Source organism: Carassius carassius, chromosome 16 (genome assembly GCF_963082965.1).
Source record: "Carassius carassius chromosome 16, fCarCar2.1, whole genome shotgun sequence".
Taxonomy (NCBI): domain Eukaryota; kingdom Metazoa; phylum Chordata; class Actinopteri; order Cypriniformes; family Cyprinidae; genus Carassius; species Carassius carassius.
In genome coordinates, this window is record NC_081770.1 from 17,304,879 (window position 1) to 17,328,079 (window position 23,201).

A 23,201-nucleotide genomic window follows, 5' to 3' on the forward strand; every position below is an offset into this window, starting at 1 on the left:
AGATGGCCTGGTGTCAAGAAGGGCAGCAAAGAAGCCACTTCTCTTAAAAAAAACATCAGGGACAGATTGATCTGATGCAGAAAGTATAGTGAATAGACTGCTGAGGACTGATTTCCGATTGTTTGGGGCATCTGGAAAAAGGCTTGTCCGGAGAAGAAAAGGTGAGCGCTACCATCAGTCCTGTGTCATGCCAACAGTAAAGCATCCTGACACCATTCATGTGTGGGGTTGCTTCTCATCCAAGGGAGTGGGCTCACTCACAATTCTGCCCAAAAACACAGCCATGAATAAAGAATGGTACCAAAACACCCTCCAACAGCAACTTCTTCCAACAATCCAACAACAGTTTGGTGAAGAACAATGCAGTTTCCAGCACGATGGAGCACCGTGCCATAAGGCAAAAGTGATAACTAAGTGGCTCGGGGACCAGAATGTTGAAATTTTGGGTCCATGGCCTGAAAACTCCCCAGATCTTAATCCCATTGAGAACTTGTGGTCAATCCTCAAGAGTCGGGTGGACAAACAAAAACCCACTAATTCTAACAAACTCCAAGAAGTGATTATGAAAGAATGGGTTGCTATCAGTCAGGATTTGGCCCAGAAGTTAATTGAGAGCATGCCCAGTCGAATTGCAGAGGTCCTGAAAAAGAAGGGCCAACATTGCAAATACTGACTCTTTGCATAAATGTCATGTAATTGTCGATAAAAGCCTTTAAAATGTATAAAGTGCTTGTAATTACATTTCAGTACATCACAGAAACAAATGAAACAAAGATCTAAAAGCAGTTTAGCAGCAAACTTTTTGAAAGCTAATATTTATGTAATTCTCAAAACTTTTGGCCACGACTGTATATGTGTGTTTCTGCCTCCTTATCGATTACCCCTATGTGGATTATTAAAGACTTTCTTTCATCTTCTTCCTCGATTATGTGCTTCTCTCCCGCACCACACCGTGACAGCGATTACATTTACATTTACATTTTTATTTACATTTACTCATTTAGCAGACGCTTTTATCCAAAGCGACTTAGAGAGAACAACAATAGTATAAAAGTGCCGTGAGAAGTCTCATTTAGTCAAGCACAGAACCCGTAGGTATGATTTTTTTTTCTAGAATAGAATAGAAAAGAAAAGGTAAGTGTTAGTATTAGTTGGTCATCACTATTAGTCATTTGACAGCACTAATGTAAATACAATGTGCATAGGTTTGGTCTTGGTGGACTAGATCTGCTATGCTGCTGAAATCCCCCGTAGCAGATATAGGCAGGTGGAGCTGGGGAGGTGGAGGGCTACACAGTGCGCAGATAGGACATTCATTGAATACGTCCTGGTTATATAGGTAAACAGTAATGAGTATATGTATCTTACTGGTTAACAAAACTGAATTGAACAACCAGTTAGAATGCAAATAGAGTTGAAAAATACATTTCTCATATCTTTCCAGCAGATAACAAAACTATTACTGAAAAGCTAAAAGAACAACCGAAATCAGTCTACTTTATGTATTTGTCGATTTATGTTTCTTACAGTATATTCACACATCTCGTATATATGGGGTAGTAGGTTGTAGCCTACATATTTGTTCCTGTCAATTCAATAAATGAACGTCTTTATTTATACACTTTGTTTAAAAAAAAAAAAAAAAAAAAAAAAAAAAACTTTTCGTAAGCTTATTAATAACTAATAATAGCTACATGTTTTATCAAGATAAAAATGGAATTAACTCTCAAGGTCTTGAGGCATGTTTTTTCTTAACTTGATGTGGCTTTCTGACATGAAAAGATGTCAATGGTCAAAAGATGTCCTCTGAGCCTACGTTTACATAGAAAAACTAAAATTATGGCAAAAACATGTAGTGTTTAAACACAGAAGTGTGTAAACAGTCCCTTAGAGCAGGGGTTTTCAAACTGTGGGTCGCGACCCACTCGTGGGTCACGGAATGGAACAAGGTGGGTCGCACAAAGTCACTTGGCTGCAGCTAATTTTGCGTTTCAATGACACACAGACACTAACACAGTTCAGTCTAGGGCTGCACGAATGTGACGAGTGGGGCGGGGCCTAGTGCCATGGGAACAGAGCTAGGCCGGTGGAGTGATTGGGAAATGAGCAACACTCACCGGTCTCAAGAACCACGGAGGAGATCGGAAAGATACAAAAGAGGAGCGATGACAGTGAAGGACGAGAGAGGACCAGGCCTGGGTTTTATTTTGTGTTTGTTTTTTATTTGTGCACGGCAGTCATCCGAGAGGGGCTGTCGCGCTGTTTTGTGTTTATTTGGTTATTAAAACTTTGTTTGATTGTCCGCCGGTTCCCACCTCTTTCCACGAAGGAGTCATCGAGGCGGTGGGCTGGAGTGAGTTCGCCCCCCCCCCCCCCCCCCCCCCCCGGCAACTCACTCCAGCCCACCACATCGAGCACCCTCGGCGGCAGACTCCTTCGCCCTGCTCGATGGCACTGCGGATTCACCCCAGCGGCGAAGGATCTTCGGCAGCGCGCCCCTCCTTCCTCCCTGGCTTCGGCACCAGTGTAAAACATTAAAATCTTCACAATCACAGGAAGAAGGAGGCGGGAACTGGGAACCCACTCATCACAACGATATAGCCCACCAACATTAATAATGAACTGCAATATCCTTAGTGTGATTTTCAAATTGCAATTAAGTCCGTGTGCGTTGCGTGTTTTGAAGGTCTCAGAGCAATGTCATTAAAAGGTTCAATCGGTCTTTTTTTACCTATTTCACAATTATTTTAATCTCCAAACTGTTTTAGATAGTTCTGCTTTGCTTCTTATGCTTTTCTAAAAAAGTGTTGGATTGTGCTCCGTTCTCGCCGACACACACGGAAGGATCATGAATGCAACAAAACACAGCAGCGCAGATCACACTTCACTGGAGTGAGTCTGCTTCACGTTTTTATGGACACTACATATTTTAACGCCAGTAAACAAAAATTAAAACTTGTAAATTTGTAGTGAAATTTTCAGTTGTACTCTAAAATAAAATGGTTATTTTTCTTAAATACTTAATTTCTGTCATAAAAATTTTAAGTAAGATTAGGTTTAAAGTAATTTCACTCGTTGTTTTTTTTTTTTTTTTAATATTTTGGTGGGTCGTGAAATATATTACACTTGTCTAGGTGGGTCGTGGAATGGAAAAGTTTGGGAACCACTGGCTTAGAGAACCTGCTCCAGAATCTTGTTGCTCACTCTGTGTCTCCATCATTTGTCCGCAGCAGCACGACAGTTCACGTGGGCACCATTTACATTTTCCACTAATGCAGCAGTCATAAATACCCACTACGGCAATCACCAAGACACTGAAGACAGTGATCCAGACATAACCTGCATGCTGAGGAAAAGAAATAAATAATGTCACATGACGTGATAAATGTGATTAATTCTTGCACATCAAACAAGCACTTATAAGCTTCTGTTTACTATATCTGATGTGCTCTGTATAGGTGTGGACCAATTTTCATATGTAAATAAAATCCTAAATCAAACCTGTTTCATCATATAAAGTACTTTTACAACATGTTATTTTTTTTTCTTCATTTGCGTTTTGAAGATTACATTTTATTTGTACTGTTGTTTTACAATTTGTTTTTTCATTTTGTGAACTAACCCTTTCCACTCTTTCCATTATAGAACTATAATAATAATGATATACTTATTTACATTATGATACTATACAGTATATCAAGAAAAGTTCATACAGTACATTTTATTACCTGAGATTCATGAATGTATTTGCGATTCAAATCACGTAGCACAGTCTCGTTTCGTGTTTTTTCAGTAGGTTTACACCAAGGCCTGTTGAGCTCCTGATCGTACACATAAACTCCCTTCCAGTCTGTCATGCCACAAGCAAAGTATTCACCATCAAGGAACAAGAGGAAGATCCATATCACAGGTGGAATCAGACAAGATGCAAAGGCTTTAGGGCAGTTCTGCTGAGTATCATCATATACTCCTGCACAACAACGACTGCACCCATGTTTACAAGGTCTTAAAAGGATGAACATTAAAGTAAATGTAAAAAGAGCTGGACCAATGAAGATAGATGTGGTTAGTAATGCATTTAGCTCAACTACGCATGGGCATGAAAAAAGTTCTATTTCAGTCAGCTTCTCCAATCCAATTAACAAAAGACTCAAAGGAAAAGACAATGAAAAAACTGCAGTTCCTTTCAGAAATGTGTGTACTTTCCCTAAAAAAACTTGTGGCGACAGCATCTTCTGAAAGATTTGATTGTGTACAGATTTCCTTCAATGATAAAGAAAACAATAATTATTAATAAACCATAATTGTTACATCATAAAATACAATATTTTAGTCTCTAATATAGTTTTTAATAGTTTTTTTTTTTAAACTTTTTTAAGTGTAAATAATACTTTATTGTTCTAAAGAATCCTTTTTACTTTAAAGATTCTTTTGTGCAATGGAAAGTTTCTGTAAATGTTAAAGGTTCTTTGTGGAACCATACATGCCAGTAAAGAAGCTATTGTAAGGCTGTTTGTTCTCAGTAGTGGAAGCCAATGTGGTCTACTGCTGTTGTAACACATCTGCTTCAAGGTTTACCATGCTAAAGCTCCTGACCTGTATTAGCATGATTTTACTGATTAGACAATTGAATAATAATGTGTACATGTAAAACGTGATAAACAGACAAATAGATAAATAAATATTTTGAGTTCTTTTGTAAATTTTTCGTTGGTAAAGCAAAACCAAATGAGTAAACATAAAAGTATATAAAATACATAAAGGCAAAGCGAGCTGGTACATTGAAGGTAAGTGAAATACAGCTCTTTCAAGTTGAAACTCTAGGTATGGAAATTTTACATACATCATTGCCTACAAATGTACCTATATATATATATATATATATATATATATATATTACAGTATTTTCAAATCCATAAGTTGATTTGATGATGCTTTTGGCTGTAAAATTGTAACATTAAAATAAATTACATTTACAGGTTTTATTATTATTATTATTATTATTATATTTAATTATTATTATTATTTTTTATTTCTTTTTTTACTTACTTGTACAGGTGATGCGTACAGGTGATATTGTGTGCCAGTATGTGTTGTTGTTGTTTTTTTGTCATTCTCTTTATCCAATTTGAAGTTTCACTCTTTAGATGGAACTGCTTGCCATTGGTCAGCTTTGTTCATTTAAATACTGTGCTCTGGCATGCAAAACCTAAAGAAATAAGGTTATAGTTGACTGCCACTCAGGGGGATAGAGAGATAGATGTCTGTGAAGAAAACGATTAGTTGAATGTTATTTGTATGTCAGATAAAATTCATGTTATTTTCCTTTTCCTCTCTGATATATTGTGAAGACAGAACTAATTTAATATTTAAATTGTGCTATAACATTGAAAGGTGAAAAAGTGAAAGTGAAAGTGCTGTGTGGCCATGTTTACACACACAGCAGTGAGTAGTGAACACACACACACACACACACACACACACACACACACACACACACACACACACGCACACACACGCACACGCACACACACGCACACACACGCGCACACACACACACACACACACACACACACACACACACACACACACACACACACACACACACACACACACACACACACACACATACGAATGCACACCCAAAGCAGTGGGGAGCCATTCTTGCTGCAGTTGGGGGTTCTGTTCCTTGCACCTCAGTCGTGGTATTTAAGGTGGAATAGAGCACTGTACACTCTTGACAATAAAAGCTCATACAGTAGTAGTAGTATGCATAGTATGATATTTACCTGTGATTAATTTGCAAGTCAAATCTTGAGTCTCGGTCTCATTTTACATACTTTGCACAGGTTTACACCATTGTGTCACACATCAAGAACATAAACTTGCTTTCAGTCTGTCATGCGAGAAGCAACATAATCACAATATTTTAACAACATGACCATTCACATCACAGATGGGATAAGACAAGAAATGAGAGCTTTAGGCCATAATCATATTCTCCTTCAGGGCATTGAAACCATCCATATCTAAGACTTTTTCTGACATTTTTTTTCCCTTAAAATGTGGAACAAATACGGTTGTACGTTTTATAAAGTTTATTGTGGTGTCCAAATATATATGTGTGCTTTGCATGCCATGCACTTTAATACAGTTTTTCTGGAAGTTTTTCTGCCATTTTCTCACAACTATAAACACAATCTCAAAAATACATACCAATTTGTGCAAACTTCCAGGTCAAAATCAAGTAGTTTAGTCAAAAAAAATTCTCTTTTGTAAGATTCAAACTTTGGCCTTTTGGTGATACACAAACCTGTCAAATACACAGATTATTTTCCTGCCTAAAGAACACTAGTGAGATATATTCAAAACACTGTTACAAAAGCCTCCTTTTGGGAAATAGGAATCCCTTTGCTTGTCAATTTCTGTTACAGTATATGACATACATAGATGGGGTGTTTACTTTCATTACACTACTGTAAAGAAATATTACAGTAGATGAAAAGCACTAGAAGAAAAGAGTTCAAAAACCAAACAGAATATAGAGTACAATAACACACACATTGGAACATACTGTCCGTTAGTGTAAATAAATATTTAAATAAACAAATAAATAAAATAAATTCTGAATTACTAAAACACTAAACCCCAATCTGTTGAACCAAATTCTCACTAGCTTAAAACAATTTGTCAAATAAAGCACTCTTTCTGTTAAACCTTTAACACTTTCAGGCAGTTAGGCTCTTTTTGTAAATCTCAGGTATTCTTTTTGCAAAACTTTAAACTTGTTCTCATTCACTTAAACACTGTGATGTATTTGTGATACAAAATGCTAAAGACAAGCGGCAAAAGTTAACCACAACTAAAGCACAGTTGTCATCGTTTACACACAAAATTACAAAATTGTTCACACTTGTTTCTAATGATGTGATCAAACCAAGTGGACAAAACCTGAGCAAGTTCAGAGTGCAAAAGTGGAACAGGTGACTGAATGATGATACAAGCAATACATGGAAACAATCTGAGAAGGATAGAAGGAAGAATACATGTAAGAAGTGGAGGATGAGGAGAGAAACAATAAAGCTTTGAGAATGTTGTCAAGGTTGGATCTTGTTTTTTTTCCTTTTTGTCTAGAAAAAATACAACTTTGGGGGGCTTATGGATCCCACCTTCTGTTTGGATCTGGCCACAAGACCTCGTCAACATCACAGGCGCTGTCCTCGTGGGCTAGGCATCGGGGAAAATAACGCCTTGTGTGCCGAATCCACCCTTGGATTGATCCAACCTAAATGTCTCCACATGCCTCTTCCATTGCTTGCAGAAGAGTAATGCGGGCATATGGTTGCTGATCATATAATTCCTTGATTGCATTTAGAAAAGGGCTGTAAGGGGGCAGCAATAAAAGTGTGAAATGATTATGGTTGTTGAACCATTCTCAAACCAGAGCAGCCCGGTGGAAACTAACATTATCCCAGATGACAACAAACCTGGGCTGTCCTGCACAACTGCATGTAGTGCATCTAGAAATGCAATGATCTGTCCTGTATTGTAGGGACCTAGAGTGGCATGGTTATGCAGGACTCCTTGGACAATAATTGCAGCACACAATGTGATATTTCCCCCACACTGCCCAGGGACATTTACAACAGCCCTTTGTCCAACTATGTTACAGCCCCGACACCTGGTTTTGGTCAGATTGAAACCTGCTTCATCCACATAGATGAACTCATGTGGCAGTTTGGCGGCATCAAAATCCAGAACTGTCAGTAACAAAAAATACTGAGAAGTGTTACTGAAAATACATACAGTAACTACAATGTCTATATTTTCACATACTGTAAGTAGGGGCTGGGTTGGGTCAGTATAGACAAAGACTACAAGCTACAGCCAGGGCAAGTGGCAGCATAAACCTTCATTCCCACTTCACAATATATAGTATGTAAAGTTAAGTGATACATACCTGCACATAATCATGGCATAGATCCCTGACCCTGACATTGTTCCTCTCAAATGGCACCCTGTACAGCTGCTTCATTCTGAAGTTATGTTTCTGTAGGATGCAACTTAGTGTAGAAATGCTGACCCTGTTGATATTGTTGAATACATTTCTATTTGCAATAATGCGTTGTTGCAACGCACAAAGATGGATTGCATTATTTTCTTGCAGCATTTCAATGATGGCAAGCTCTTGCTGTTGAGTGAAGAGCCGTTCCCTTCCACCCTGAGGAGGTTATTCAACCATTCTGTAGAAAATGCCACCACACGATAACATTGGTTTGGTTCTTTTTCACATACTGTCTTTTCAAACTGTATACAGTACTGTAACATCACAATGGTATTCCTTTACATATACTCCAAAGCACTACCCTGTTAGTACAGTAATACTTAGGGTGGATTTTTTGCCCAGCCTCCCTCATGGACAGACCATTATTCATCACATGGTCCACCGGAGTAGTCCTGATGTCATTTGATACACATCTCCACACTGGTCCTTGTCCTCTTCCACTACTCTCTCTCTCTTTGTCCTCCTCTTACTCTGACTCTCATTGCCTCCATGCTTGCAAAGTTCTCAAAATGGCTTACCTGAGGCCTATTTGTAGTGCTACCTTTACAAAACAGAAGTTTATTAAGTGTGCTATTAGTATACTTCTTTTAAACTAGAAATAGGAAAGTATGCTTTTAGTTTACTTTTTATGCAATACTCAGAAATGGGCTTTATGTACTCCTCAGAAAAACTTCAATATCAATGTCAATGTCACTTTTATTTATATAGCACCATTCAAACAACACATGTTGACCAATGTGCTTTACACCATCTCAATAAAACAATACAACAATATTAGGACAAACTGATTAAAATATATAAATAATAATAATCATTATCATCAAATAGATGAATAGGCCATTTCAAACAAGTGTGTTTTAAGTTGTACTTTAAAAACATGTACTATGTTTGGCTATTCCAAAGTTTTGGACCAACTACCCCAAAGGCACGATCCCTGTTCTGGCTTAGCTTGGTCCTCGGAACTTTTAACAGGTTTTGAGTTGAAGATCTCAAGGTTCTACCTGTCTTGTACCCTATTAACAAATCTGATAAATAAGTCGGTGCAAGGCCGTGAAGAGATTTATACACTAATAAAAGGAGTTTAAAATCAATTATATATTGTACTGGGAGCTAATGTAAATGGACCAAGGATGCAGTGATGTGTTCACGTTTTTTAGTGTTAGTTAATAATCTCGCTGCAGCATTTTGTACCTTTTGTAGCCGTTGAATAGATGCTTGACTAATACCCTTATATAAAGAATTGCAATAGTCAAGTCTTGAGGATATAAGAGCATGGATTGCAATTTCAAGGCTCTTATGTGTCAAAGATGATTTCATTTTAGCCAAATTTCTCAAGTGAAAAAAACTTGACTTGACCACATAATTTACCTGTGCATTCAATTTCAGTGCGCTATCAATATAAACACCCAAGTTTTTAACACGGTCTTTCACATATAATGAAAATGATCCGAAATTGAACTCTGCTGCGCCTTTGTTTCCTCAAGGGCCAAACACTACAACCTCTGTCTTTTTTTCATTGAGGTATAAAAAATTACAAGCAAGCCATGATTTAAGATCAGACAGGCAAGACATTAGAGATTGCACATTATTTCCATTTTGTAACGGTAAATATATTTGCAAGTCATCTGCATAACAATGAAATGTGATGCCGTACTTCTTAAAAATGTCTCCTAATGGGAGCATGTAAAGAGAAAAAAAGCATAGGGGCTTGGATAGAGCCTTGTGGCACACCACATTTAAGTAATGTCGATCTCGATGTGTACATGCCCAGTCTCACTGCCATGGTTCTGGCAGTCAGGTAAGACTGAAACCAATTTAGGGCCTTCCCCTGAATCCCTACATATTCCTCTAGCCGTGAAAGCATTACCGTGTGATCTATTGTGTCAAAAGCCGCAGTTAAGTATAATAAAACTAACACTGCTGAATCACCAGCATCCACTGTCATCAGCAAATCACTGAACACTTTTACAAGAGCAGTCTCTGTGGAATGATGCTTCTTAAAATCAGACTGGTAAACTTCACCAATACTACTCTGTTCTAAGTATACATGTAATTGATTTCAACTCATTTAACTGATTTTTGACATAAATGAAAGATGAGAGACCGGTCTAAAATTGGTCAAGTCAGTTAGATCTAAGTTAGGTATTTTTTAATATAGGTTGCACCAGGGCCTGCTTCAGCATGCTTGGAAAAGTACCTGTGTTCAAGCTTTTATTCACAATCTGTAGAATACTAGGTCCAATAACCTCAATGTTTTCTTTTAAAAACCATGGAGGAACCATATCTATAGCTGACCCAGTAGGTTTCAGTCTGCTTACCGTTTCCAGCAGCTGCTGAAATATGTTCAAACTGATTTAAAGCTGGATTTTGTGTAACATGGCCCAAAGAGTCACCGCTCATTTGTGGGATAATTCTTCTAAGATTCTCAATCTTAATTGTAAATGAATCTAGAAAATTATCGCACATCGCACATTAAAATGACATTTAAGTATACTTGACTGATACTTACAAAAAGTCTAAATATATTTGTTATACTCCTAGACTCCGTCTTTTCATTATTCGTTAGATGGCGCTAGTACACATCTTCTGCTCAGAATTTCCAAAAAACACAAGTGAAGAAGAAAAAATAAACACTTGATACTAACACATGTAACGCGATCATCTGACATGAAACAGCATCAAAGCTGTAACGTTATGGAATAAAATGTCGACCGGTGAAGAGGTAATAATAAGCTTTGGGGTGTTGACTTACTCCATCTATGTTTTGATTATTATTCTGATTCCAATTCATAGTCTTTTTTTCAACTTTTTGTTCATAATGTCATTTCTTTATTTTTCATGAAACTTACCCACATTAAAGTGTTTTTAAAAAGACTGCATGAAGCTAGAATAAAATGTTTTTGTTTACAAGCAGATACCCTGTTCTTTCTTTGGATGCTTCGAATTTTCATATATTCATATAACAAAATATATGCAAAGTAAAACCTAAATAGGGACATAGTAGTATATTTAAAGGAAGATGTAAAGAAAACTTATGAGTATAGTTGCAGTATAAAACTACTAAACTAGTAGTTTACTGACACTAAATGTCAAAGTTCACAGGCATCCAGTATGGTTTTCCGGCCTTGACCCTTACGCACAGAGATTGTTCCAAATTCTCTGAAGCTTTGGATGATATTATGCACTGTAGATGATGATAATTTCAAACTCTTTGCAATTTTTCTCTGAGAAACTCCTTTCTGATATTACTCCATTATTTTCCACCACAGCATTGGGGGAATTGGTGATCCTCTGCCCATCTTGACTTCTAAGAGACACTGCCACTCTGAGAGGCTCTTTTTATACCCAATCATGTTGCCAGTTGTCCTAATAAGTTGCAAATTGGTCATCCAGCTGTTCCTTATATGTACATTTAACTTTTCTGGCCTGTTATTGCTACATGTCCCAACTTTTTTGGAATGTGTAGCTCTAATGAAATCCAAAATGAGCCAATATTTGTCATGACATTTCAAAATGTCTCACTTTCAACAATTGATATGTTATTTATCGTAAACCATGAGGCAAGGAATTCTTTGTTTAAAAAAGGACACTAAACTTTTCGCTATTGATATGATTCTGAGTTAGCTCCTTTCCTTTGGAGTGAGAGTAATGTAGACTTGTTCCACTGAACGTCTCGGTTACGTATGGTAACCCTCGTTCCCTGAAGGAGGGAACGGAGACGCCACGTCGGTGACCGACGAATATGGGATATCGCTTCTATAGACCAATCTACTTCGAGTGTAAACTAAACGAGCCAACGCACATTGGCATGCAATTATTGCATCCAGCTGCCGCTGATCACTGCGTGAGTATAAGAGGGCAGCAGGTGCAATGCATACCAGTTTTTCGCTGAGGAGCTGAGCCGGGGACCCGGCAGCTCAGCGGCGGTACAGCAACCATGGCGACGGGACGTGGCGTCTCCGTTCCCTCCTTCAGGGAACGAGGGTTACCATACGTAACCGAGACGTTCCCTTTCAGTCGGTCACTCTCGACGCCACGTCGGTGACGGACGAATATGCGATCCCAATCAAAGCGCCATGGGTGCTGCCCCTTCCAGTGCCCTGTGCAAGCCCCCTGTGCCCCTATTAGGTGTAGGCCGGGGCTCAGAATAAGTAGCTCCACTCACCGTTGTCAAAACACTACCTCACTGGGTGAGATTGGATAATCGTGAATGGCACAAAGTGACCTCAGAACCTTCTGACTCCAAAGGAGGAGGTGGCGAGCGAGTTGCGATATGCGACAGAAGCGCAGACCACCTTGTCGGTTGATGTACGCAACGGTCGCAGTGTTGTCCGTTCGGACCAGCACATGCTTGCCTCACAAGAGACCTTTGAGACGGTTCAAGGCAAGGTGTACTGCTAGCAACTCTAGGCAATTGATGTGCCACTGCAGCTGCGGGCCCGTCCAAACCCCTGAGACTGCATGCCCATTGTACGTGGCCCCCCAGTCGGTGGTGGAGGCATCCGTGTAAACCACAGCATGCCTGGAGATCTGCTCTAGGGGCACCCCTGCCTGGAGAAATGCAAGATCTGACCACGGAGTGAGGGTTTGGCGACAGGCCGGTGTAACTTGGACCCGGTGAGTGCCGCGCTTCCACGCCCACCTCGGGACTCGGCCATAAAGCCAGTGCTGGAGCGGTCTCATATGTAATAGGCCGAGCGGTGTAAGTGCCGCTGCGGCCGCCATATGCCCTAGGAGCCTCTGAAAGAGTTTCAGTGGGACCGCTGTCCTGCTCTTGATCGTATTCAAGCAGGCTAGCACCGACCGCGCACGTTCCTCTGTGAGGCGTGCTGTCTGTTCGACCGAATCCAAATTCCATATCGAGAAAAGAGATCCTCCACGGGAGTTTGCTCTTTTCCGAGCTGACCTGAAGGCCCAACAGGCTCAGGTGCCGGAGCACCACATCCCTGTGCTCGCACAACTGATCTCGAGACTGTGCTAGTATCAGCCAATCGTCTAAGAACGAGAGCTGCCTCCATGACTTTCGTAAAGACACGGGGAGACCGGGACAGCCTGCAGGGCAGGACCTTGTACTGATATGCCAGTCCTTCAAACGCAAACCACAGAAAAGGTCTGTGGTGCGGAAGGGTGGAAAAATGAAAGTACACGTCCTTCAGGTCGATCGCTGCAAACCAATCTTGGGGATGGACGCACCCGAAAATGCGTTTCTGTGTCAACATTTTGAATGGTAGCCGATGGAGGGCCCGTTTCAAAACTCGCAGATCCAAGATCGGTCGTAACCCACCGCCTTTCTTGGGTACAATGAAGGTACCCGGGCGGCTTGTGGGCAGGCCGGAGTGTGGTGCGAGGGTGGGGTGCAGGGCTCACCTGGTTCCACGGGTTGGCAGAGGGTGCGTGAGTAGGGCCTTTGTTGACACTCTCGAACCGCCCGCTGATGAGTGAGGTCTCATCCACGAAAGCCACCTCAGCGTGCTCGACGCCCAGACACGTGAGGCAGCGATCGTGACCATCATCCGTTGCCAGGTAATGACCGCACCCAGAAACGCACGGGTGAAACGGCATCCTTATAAGGATGATCCGTCGTCTTTACAAAGACGCACCCATGAAGCTCTTTTAGAGAAATTTGCTCATTAGGAAATGGTCTTTTAGTGCTGAGGCGCACAGGGGAATTGGCCGTTTGCAATACGACAGGGGTAGTGCAGCCTGAAGTGTGCAATCCACTCGACACAGGAACGACCGCCGCTGAAGCGCCGTCTCGCCAACACACGAAGCTTCCGAGAGCGTGCTGAACTCGTAGTTCACAGCAGACACAGTTGAGCAGAGCGATACTAACGCTCGGCTCCGAAGCGAAAAGCTGGTATGCATTGCACCTGCTGCCCTCTTATACTCACGCAGTGATCAGCGGCAGCTGGATGCAATAATTGCATGCCGATGTGCATTGGCTCGTTTAGTTTACACTCGAAGTAGATTGGTCTATCGAAGCGATTTCCCATATTCGTCGGTCACCGACGTGGCGTCGAGAGTGACCGACTGAAAGGGAACTCAATTCAATCAAATTAATCAGGAATAAATAAGATCCTGTGCTCAATTTTAACTGTACATGTTTTCTATTTGTGTTGCAACCAGTTAGGGTGAATTTACTATTAATATAGATATATCCCTGTCCAAATAAATAAATAAATAAAGAAATCGGTCCTGATTTGTTAACCTAAACTTGACATTAACTGTAAACTTTCCTCTCAGATCTAATCGGCTGATCTGAATGTTGACCCATGACTAACAATGAAGCAGATCCAGGAACAGATTATTTCAATACATTAAAATGCATACATTAAAAATGTAATTTATTTTTCTTAGTAGATATACTTTTACAAATGTGCAAATGCAAAATATTCACACGTAAACTTTCCTGCAATAAATTTCCTCTCACATTGTCTGAGTTGTGTAAAATAAAAAGGCAGTTTCACATTCTGCAAAAAAACAAAAACAAAAAAACACTCAGGAATAAAAAGTGCTGATGCAAATATTATATGAATTTATATATGCCCTGTTAACTTCTACAACATTTTCTTTCTACTAAATCTAAGACACTTGCATGCATTTCATGAAAAAAAAGGAAATCTCTTTTAATCTTAAAACACTTAAAAGAATGCATAATTATGTGCATAAACCTTGACAGTCTGAAATAGAAAAAATATGTTTAACATTTTTACATTATTTTATTTTATTTTATTATTATTATTATTATTTTTTTACAGTTGGAGTGGAGGGGACATTAAGCATTAAGCATTAGGTGATGCAGATTCTGTGTGTTCAGTCTGTTCTTGAGGTTTGCAAAACAGTTTCCAGCAGCAGTCATAAATACCCACGAAGACAATGACCAGTGCGCTGAAGATAGAGAGCACGGCATAACCTGATAACTGAAAGACAAACAATGCAGATAATGGATTTAATATTCCTGTTCTGATATAGACAGGATAACCCCACACAGTACATGATATTTACCTGAGACCAATGAATATATGTGCGCGTCATATCTTGTAGAATTGTTTCATTTCGTGTCTCTTCAGTAGGTTTACACCAAGACCTTTTGAGCTGATTATCAAACTTATAAACTCCACTCCAGTCTGTCATTCCACAAGCAAAATAATCACCATCAAGTAAAAATAAGACGATCCACATTACAGGTGGAATCAGACAAGATAAAAAAGCATTGAAACAATTATTTTCATTCTTGTTCTTCTTGATACACTTACTTGCACAGCAACACGTAAGTCTAAAAGGTCTTAAAAGGAAATACATTAAAGCACACATAAAAAGTGCAGGTCCAATTAAAATGAAAGATGTTACCAGTTTATTAAGATCAGATCGACACGGGCATATAAATAATTCCCTTTCAATCAACTCCTCCAATGGAAGTAACAAAAGGCTCAATGGAAAAGAGCTGAAAACTTTAGATTCAGACAGAAATGTATGTACTTGCTTTAGAAGAGCTCGATCTCTAGATGTTTTTGAGGGAAGATTTGATGCCGTTTCCCGGACACTATTGACCCCTTGCATTATTGACAAACAATTTTCTGTTTTAACACAGTAAAGCTGTTTTGAAACAATCAGTATTGTAAAAAGTGCAGTAAAAAAAAAAAAGTTGACTTGACTTTTGGCTGCTTCTGTCTCTTAAAGTCTGTATTCCAGTTCACAAGATCTGTATATGGTGCCGATTCCTATAAATGGAGAACATAACAATTACTTTTTATATCTGTATGAATAAGGAAATCATTGTTTATTTAATATGCACACAGTCAACACTGCAGAACAAAAATTATATTTTATGTTTGTGTATAAGCTTTAAGAAACAAGGTTACATCAGTGTTAGGAAGCCAAAATACAGTTTATCCCAATAGCATTCCTATAACAAAAGTGGCACGTAAACTGATATAATGCTTTTACAATGTTAGATTTTACCACAGTTATCAGATCAAGAAATTGAAACATACAAAAATACACAGCAACCAGATACCCAAATATCTTTTATATCACACTTACCTGTAACACAAGAATACTCCTGTGAGTCTGATCTTTTGTTCAGCAGTCCAAAGACTGCAGTCTGAAATTTGATCAGAGAAAGCTTTTTTTCACTTTGTGTTTTAATATGTCAACTCCTGATTTTAGTTTTGGATAATATTTACTATTTTTTAATATTTAAAACAGTGAAGAAATCACTGATGGCCAGCATGTTCTGCAGCTAGTTTAGAATGGTTTTCAGTAAAGACATCCCAAAAAGTAGTATACTTCAAGTTTATTTTACTAAGTATACTTAAGTAAAGTTGAAGTATATTTTTAAGTATACTTTATGTACAGTAGCAAGTATATAAATATCAGTGTTCTAGTAGTATACTTGTAAGTGTACTGTTTCAGTACTCCTTGGGACTAAACTGGCCAACTTTCTAGTACATAAAAGTATACTTTAAGTGTACTTTAAGTATTACAGTAGCAAACTTTGAGTACACAACAAGTTAACATCTATGTTTGTACTGCAATTATAATAAAGTGAAGTTATAGGTTTACTGGCAGTTTACTAATTAAACACTGTGTTCACTTTGAAGTATAGTCTCAGTAAACTACTAGTTTAGTAGTTTTATACTGCAAGTATACTTATAAGTTTTCTTTAAGTGAACTTTACATCATACTTTAACTATACTACTATGGCCCTATTTAGGTTTGAATTTGAATATATTTTGTTATATGAATATCTGAACATACAAAACATCCAAAGAACATCCAAATTTTTTTTAAGAAATTTTTAAAGACTTATCTGTAAATTGCTTACAGTAACTGAGTATGTCTATACAGTTTTTTATTGTGTGTTTATTGCTGTTATTTTATTATGCATGTTGTTGCACTATGGATTATGAAACCTAAGCTTGTTGTTGCTCATGCCCGTAATTGTAGCGCTTTGGGTTAAGAAAAGCACATGATAAATAAAATGCATTATTATTATTATTATTATTATTATAAGAAAGAAAGTATTATATAATACCAATTTCATCATCTTGATATTCCAATGAGTTTATTTAAAAGTGAATATATGTTTTTAGACTTACTCTGGTCTTGTCTTTCAGGATGTGTTGTCTGTATCTTTCGGATCCTTCCTCAAGTTTCAAGGTGGCTGTGCTGCACGTCTCAACCGAAAAGAGACATGAAGTGTTCAGTTTATCTAGAAAATGCGTTGCCAGTACACAAGATCATTGCAAATGTGAGAAAACACACCACCAGTAGTGGCTCCTTACCGTTAATTTAGGTGGGGCAGATTCTGGGTCATAGCACTCATGTATGAAAAATATATTATAAACTTTATAATCTAATCTCTGAAAGCATGTGGACAAAATTTTGGCAGAGATGTCCTTGCGTTATCATGTGGGTGACAGACTAATGTTGATTGACAGTCTTGGAGAACACACATAAAATGCTGTTTTATAATTGCCTTAATATAGCATTTATCACCTCCAAATATTGATTTACAATGTTACAAGTTGTGGAGCAATTCGGGTGAGAAAAGACGATCACATGTCTATTCGCAGAATAATAATAAAATTAGCACAATATAACCATATAAAGGATAGTCATGTGAGCACATTTAAACTAAATAATTTATATTTTGGTAATTTGATCCACTCCTCCACATAGAAAAAAAGAAAATAAATTAGGAGTAAAATTTGCATATGTGGTTTCAACAACCAGATACATTTACACTTGTCCAGTTTCGTCTGGAATGCATTCCAGACCACCTCCTGAAGTGGTTTGAGCGATCGGATTTATATCTGTCTCAAATGCATTTCGGAGGGCATTTACTGGTCTTCTCACAAACGGATAGCTATCTGATCAGAAAAATTGCTAAATTGTGGGGCGCTGTTGAGCACGGGAGGTCTCAGGCACCGTCTACCCGGCTTAGTATCATGTATGCCTGCTAGAGCCATGCGCAGGATTTTAATATATACTGCTTACTTTATGACTTAAAATAGTATAGAAAATCTGAAAAATATTTCTTTGCAGAATGCTAAACACATTTACAATTTATTATTGCTTCAGTTTATATAGAGGTCTATGTTATGGGTGAATATTTTTGTGTGCCTCTGCACCATCTGCCCATATAGACGAGCCTCGCCTGCACACAACTCTATGACTGTTTTTATTTATTGTTTTATTTTTTTTATTAAATTTTTTTTAACAATACAGAGTTTAGAGGAATGTTATATGTCTATGAATTCTATTAATTTATGCATACTTGTTTCTTCATATACCTTAGAATATACAATATCCCCAGCCATACATCTGGCCTTCATGTAATAAAATGGATATAGTGTATGAGTTACAGCCATAATGTCCTGGCACAGCACAGAATCTACAGTAAAACTGGATCCACACTATATTAAAATGTTACATTTAGCAGCAATCACTAACCTTTTTTTTTTTTTTACATTATTGCTATGAAAATAGCAATGAGGTTTTCAGCTTAAATGCAGCACATCATAAAAGCTAAAAAAAAAAAAAAAAAAAAAAACAGTCATACATTAATAACCACCATTCACACAGACAAAAATTTGCACATTTACTGTGTGATAGTCTACAAGGCTAAATATATTTGAGATGTCCAGTTAATTTTTAATAGGTATATGTTTTTGTACATGAATGGATTCATGTGCCATTCAAAAGACGACTATGTTTTGTTGGAGCACCTCCAGATCATCACAGATTCTCCACTAGATTTCAAAGTGCAATGAACATGTAGACTTCTCCAGGTCTCTGTCCAACCATTAGATGACCAAATTGGAAAATTGGACTCATCAGAGACGATCCACTCCTTATGGTCTTTTGCAAATGTCAGCCTGGCTCTTCTTTCTCTACAGCTCTGGGGTTTGGTAAGTGAGTGTATGGCAACCAATGAGTGTAACTTTGGAGACAAATGAGGCACACAGCAAAGGGCAAAGCAAACACAAAAACATGTAACAATACCACTTGTTCTTGTAATAATAATAATTATAGCCGCCCAGATAATATCATCCTGATTCGGTTTAAATGGCATCTTTCTGCAGTAGAAGTGTCATGAAAAGAACCGATTTTTACAGACTATGTTCCTCTACTTCAGGGGTTCTCAAACCTGTCCTGGAGTAGCCCCAGCCCTGCACATTTTGTATGTATCCCTCATCTATCACACCTGATTCAACTCATCAGCTCATTAGTGAAAACTGCAAGACCTGAATTGGATGTGTAAGAAATAGAGAGATATACAAAATGTGCAGTGCTGGATGGAGAGGTTTGAGAATCCCTGCACCACTCTGTCCTTGACCTCACCTCCTATAAAATGTTTTTTTTTTTTTTTTTTTTTTACTTTTTGCTAAAAACCTCTGCTACATTAATATTAAAATGATCTTTTAAACTCAAAATATGAAATGTAGACCATATTGTTTTTACTTATTATTGTTTATACTCTACTTGTCTGTTACAGGGTTTAATACTGCTTCTGCACCAGCAGTTTTGGTTAATCAAAGCACTTGTCTTTCTTCTTCTTTTTTTTTCATTGACCTGAACAGACACTCGCAAACAGGCGTAATATAACCTTGAGGACATATCCATCAATAATTTCTGTTAGCAAAGATCGTCAACAAAATGCTGATTTTTTGTTGGGTACTCAAGGTCGAGAAGATTTCTCATGAAACAAGTCATTTTAACAACTCATGAGCATCACTGAAAAAAAAGTGTGTTGAACTGATATGATTTAATCACGCACATCAGTTTCACATTAATCAATAAGTATACAGAGACATAATTTGTTCAAGTAACATAGAATGAAGTTATTATTTAGCCTCAAAGTGATTTGTTTCTCTGATCAGATTAATTTAATCAATATCAATTAAGTGAATAAATGTTACATTTGTAAATATTAAAATTACATTATACATTTTCCCCCTCATCATTTAGGTAATAAAAATGTATTAAATTATACTCTTATTATAAAATGTATTTTAAATAAATAACAGCAACAATAATATGGGCAATTAAACAAAATGATTTATCATATATATACATATATATATATATATATATATATATATAAACAAAATATATTTTACAGAAAGTTGGCAACCAAACAGTTGCTGAGCTTTTCTGGACTCCCACAGCATGAAAATTATTAAATAAATAAATAAAATACGGTAACACTTTAGTACAGGGACCAATTCTAACCATTAACTAGTTGCTTATTAACATTCCTGTTATTAACACATTGCCTCTTTATTAATAGTTATAAAGCACATATTTTGCATGATCATATTCTACATCCCTAGTTCTATCCAATAACTAAACCAAACAATTACCTAACTAACTATTTATTATTAATTATTAATTAGGCATTAATTGAGGCAAAAGTCATAGTTAATGGTTTGTTAATAGCAAGAATTGAATCTTAAAATAAAATGTGACTAAAAATATTTGATGGGGACCAGCAACTGTTTGGTTACTCACATTCTCGGGGGTTGGGGGTGGGGGGTGATAACTATTTCTTAAAGTTACTGTATCGAACATCCCTCCCAGCTTCTCATACAGTGAAATGGCTACGTATGTTGCTAAAGAAAACAGAGAAAAACAGACAGATCTTCATTTGTTATGTCATTACAAGTTATACAGGTCAATTTAAATGACTTGTCTCTATAGTACTGGAGGAAGGATCCAGTATTGAGCAGTACTCAGGGCTGTTTTTGACAACGATGGTGTTGTAGGAGGTGAATTTCAGAGGTGTCGGGGGTGGAGGCGCCCCTTTCTCCGTCGTTTGTGCTTCTTTAACTGAGGTCTCTTTAGGCCACCAAGACTGCCAGATTCGTTTTGTCTAGAGCACTCTAATAATACATTTGAAGAGTCATACGTTTTTCCACTGAAGCAGTCATAAATACCCACTACGATAATCACCAGAACACTATAGACTGCGAGCACAACATAACCTAAAAACTGAAAGAGAGAGAGAAAAAATACATTAAGAAAAAAATAAATGCTTGTAGTGTATTATGCAGAGATATAACATATCTATTATTAGATCCACAAAGCTCAAGTTTTGTTAACTGAAGTTTGCTTTGGGTTTAAATCATACATAAAGAACAGAAAATGTATAACAATGGGATTATAATTTTTCTGTGAGGTAGAGAAAGAATTAATCCAATATTTCTATTATGATTTTACAATAACAGAACAAGCTCTTGTGGTTTATCATATTTACCTGAGATTCATGAATAAATTCGCGAGTCTGATCTCGCAGCTCGGTCTTATTTGCATACATCTCTGCAGTGGGTTTACACCAGAACCTGTTCAGCTCATCATCAAACACATACACTCCCATCCAGTCTGTCATGGCACAAGCAACATAATCACCATCAAGTAACAAGAAGACGCTCCACATTACAGGCAGAATCAGACAAGGCGCAAAAGCTGTAGGACAGCTCTGTTGAGTTTCATCATTTGCAAACAAACAAAGTCCATGTCTAAAAGGCCTTAAAAGGAGGAACATTAAAGCAAAACTAAAAAGAGCAGGTCCAATGAAGATGGATGCTGTAAGTTTTTTATTAAGGTTGACTGTGCATGGGCATGAGAAGATGATTTCAATCAACTTCTCCAATCCATATAACAGAAGGCTCAAAGGAAAAGCGATGAAACCCTCAGGTTGTTTTAGAAATGCATGCAATTTCCTTAAAAGATCTCGTGGCGTAGCCATCTTCTGATGGAATGTTGATGCACTTAGCTGTTTCTGACTCTTATGATCTTTAGAAATGTCTGTAATCCGGTTCACAAGATTTGATGGACAGATCTCCTTCAATCAAGAAGATAAAAATTACTTTGCATATCAGTGGAATAAATAATAAATCATTTATTTTTGAATACACAAACAATGAGCACTATTCAGATCAAAAATAATTAGATGGACCTAATGTGTGTTTTTAATTTAGCTTTCTAATGATACTGGGTATAAACATTTGCTGCAAAAATGTACCACTTAAAATTTTATAAATCCTTTAGGAACAATATAAATGACGTCATCGCAGATGTCATTTTGAGCAACTAGAAACATCCCAAAACCAAGAACTGCGGCTGTAAAAATTGTAACAATGCCACAATAGCTTCTATCTTGGAAATTAACAGAACAATTGTTGTACACTTACCTGGAAACTTGTGAGCGTGATGTGGCTTTGTTCAGCCAGTCAATATATACGTTCTGAAAGTTGTTCATAGGAAGCTATAATATTTTCAGATTCACCTAATAATACATCAGCTCAATTAAAAATAAATAAGAAAAAAAGAAAAAAAAAAGAAAAGAAAAAAAGAAAGAAAAACAACCAAGGGTAAAGAGAATGAATGTAAATGTAAATTCAAATGCAATGGAAAAGAGTAAAAAAAAACAGCTGTTGTAGTCAGCTGGTCCTGTAACTGGTTTAGAATGGCTCTGAGTAAAGATCACCTGTGTATGCACCATAAAAATGTTGAGTTTTTGATGCTGCTCCAGTGTTTTATAATCTGTCAAATGGCCGCAGTCTAAATATCTGCATACCATCAGCATTAACTCAAGATTCTTTACATGTTACTCTATAAAGAAAAAGACAAGATAGAGATAGGTGTCTGTCATTCTTCTTTGATCTTTCACATTAGTCATGATGAGCATTATATATATATATATATCTATCTATATATATATATATATAGATATATACATATGTACATATAGATATATACATATGTACATATAGATATATCTATCTATCTATCTATCTATCTATCTATCTATATAGATAGATATATAGATAGATAGATCCAAAATTAAAGTTTTTGTTTACATAATATATGATATATATGTATATGATGTACAGTTCTCTCTCCACCTGCAATACCACGACTTAGGTGCCCTTGAGCAAGTCACTGAACCCCCAACTGCTCCCCGGGCGCCGCAGCATAAATGGCTGCCCACTGCTCCGGGTGTGTGCTCACAGTGTGTGTGTGTGTTCACTGCTCTGTGTGTGTGCACTTTGGATGGGTTAAAAGCAGAGCACGAATTCTGAGTATGGGTCACCATACTTGGCTGAATGTCACGTCACTTTCATAT

General features: G+C 37.5%; 2 long non-coding RNA genes across 2 annotated transcripts; both read right to left on the reverse strand.

The window, feature by feature from the left end:
* Positions 1–3,174: 3,174 nt before the first annotated feature.
* On the reverse strand, positions 3,175–5,160 carry LOC132159116 (uncharacterized). The gene is made up of 3 exons (XR_009437786.1): positions 5,050–5,160; positions 3,729–4,263; positions 3,175–3,346 (listed from the first exon to the last, which is right to left on the reverse strand). It is a non-coding gene; the product is annotated as an uncharacterized LOC132159116 (long non-coding RNA).
* A 9,661-nt stretch (positions 5,161–14,821) lies between these two features.
* Positions 14,822–17,372, reverse strand: LOC132159117 (uncharacterized). Its single transcript, XR_009437787.1, has 4 exons — positions 17,167–17,372; positions 16,109–16,169; positions 15,071–15,786; positions 14,822–14,985 (listed from the first exon to the last, which is right to left on the reverse strand). It is a non-coding gene; the product is annotated as an uncharacterized LOC132159117 (long non-coding RNA).
* Positions 17,373–23,201: the final 5,829 nt, after the last annotated feature.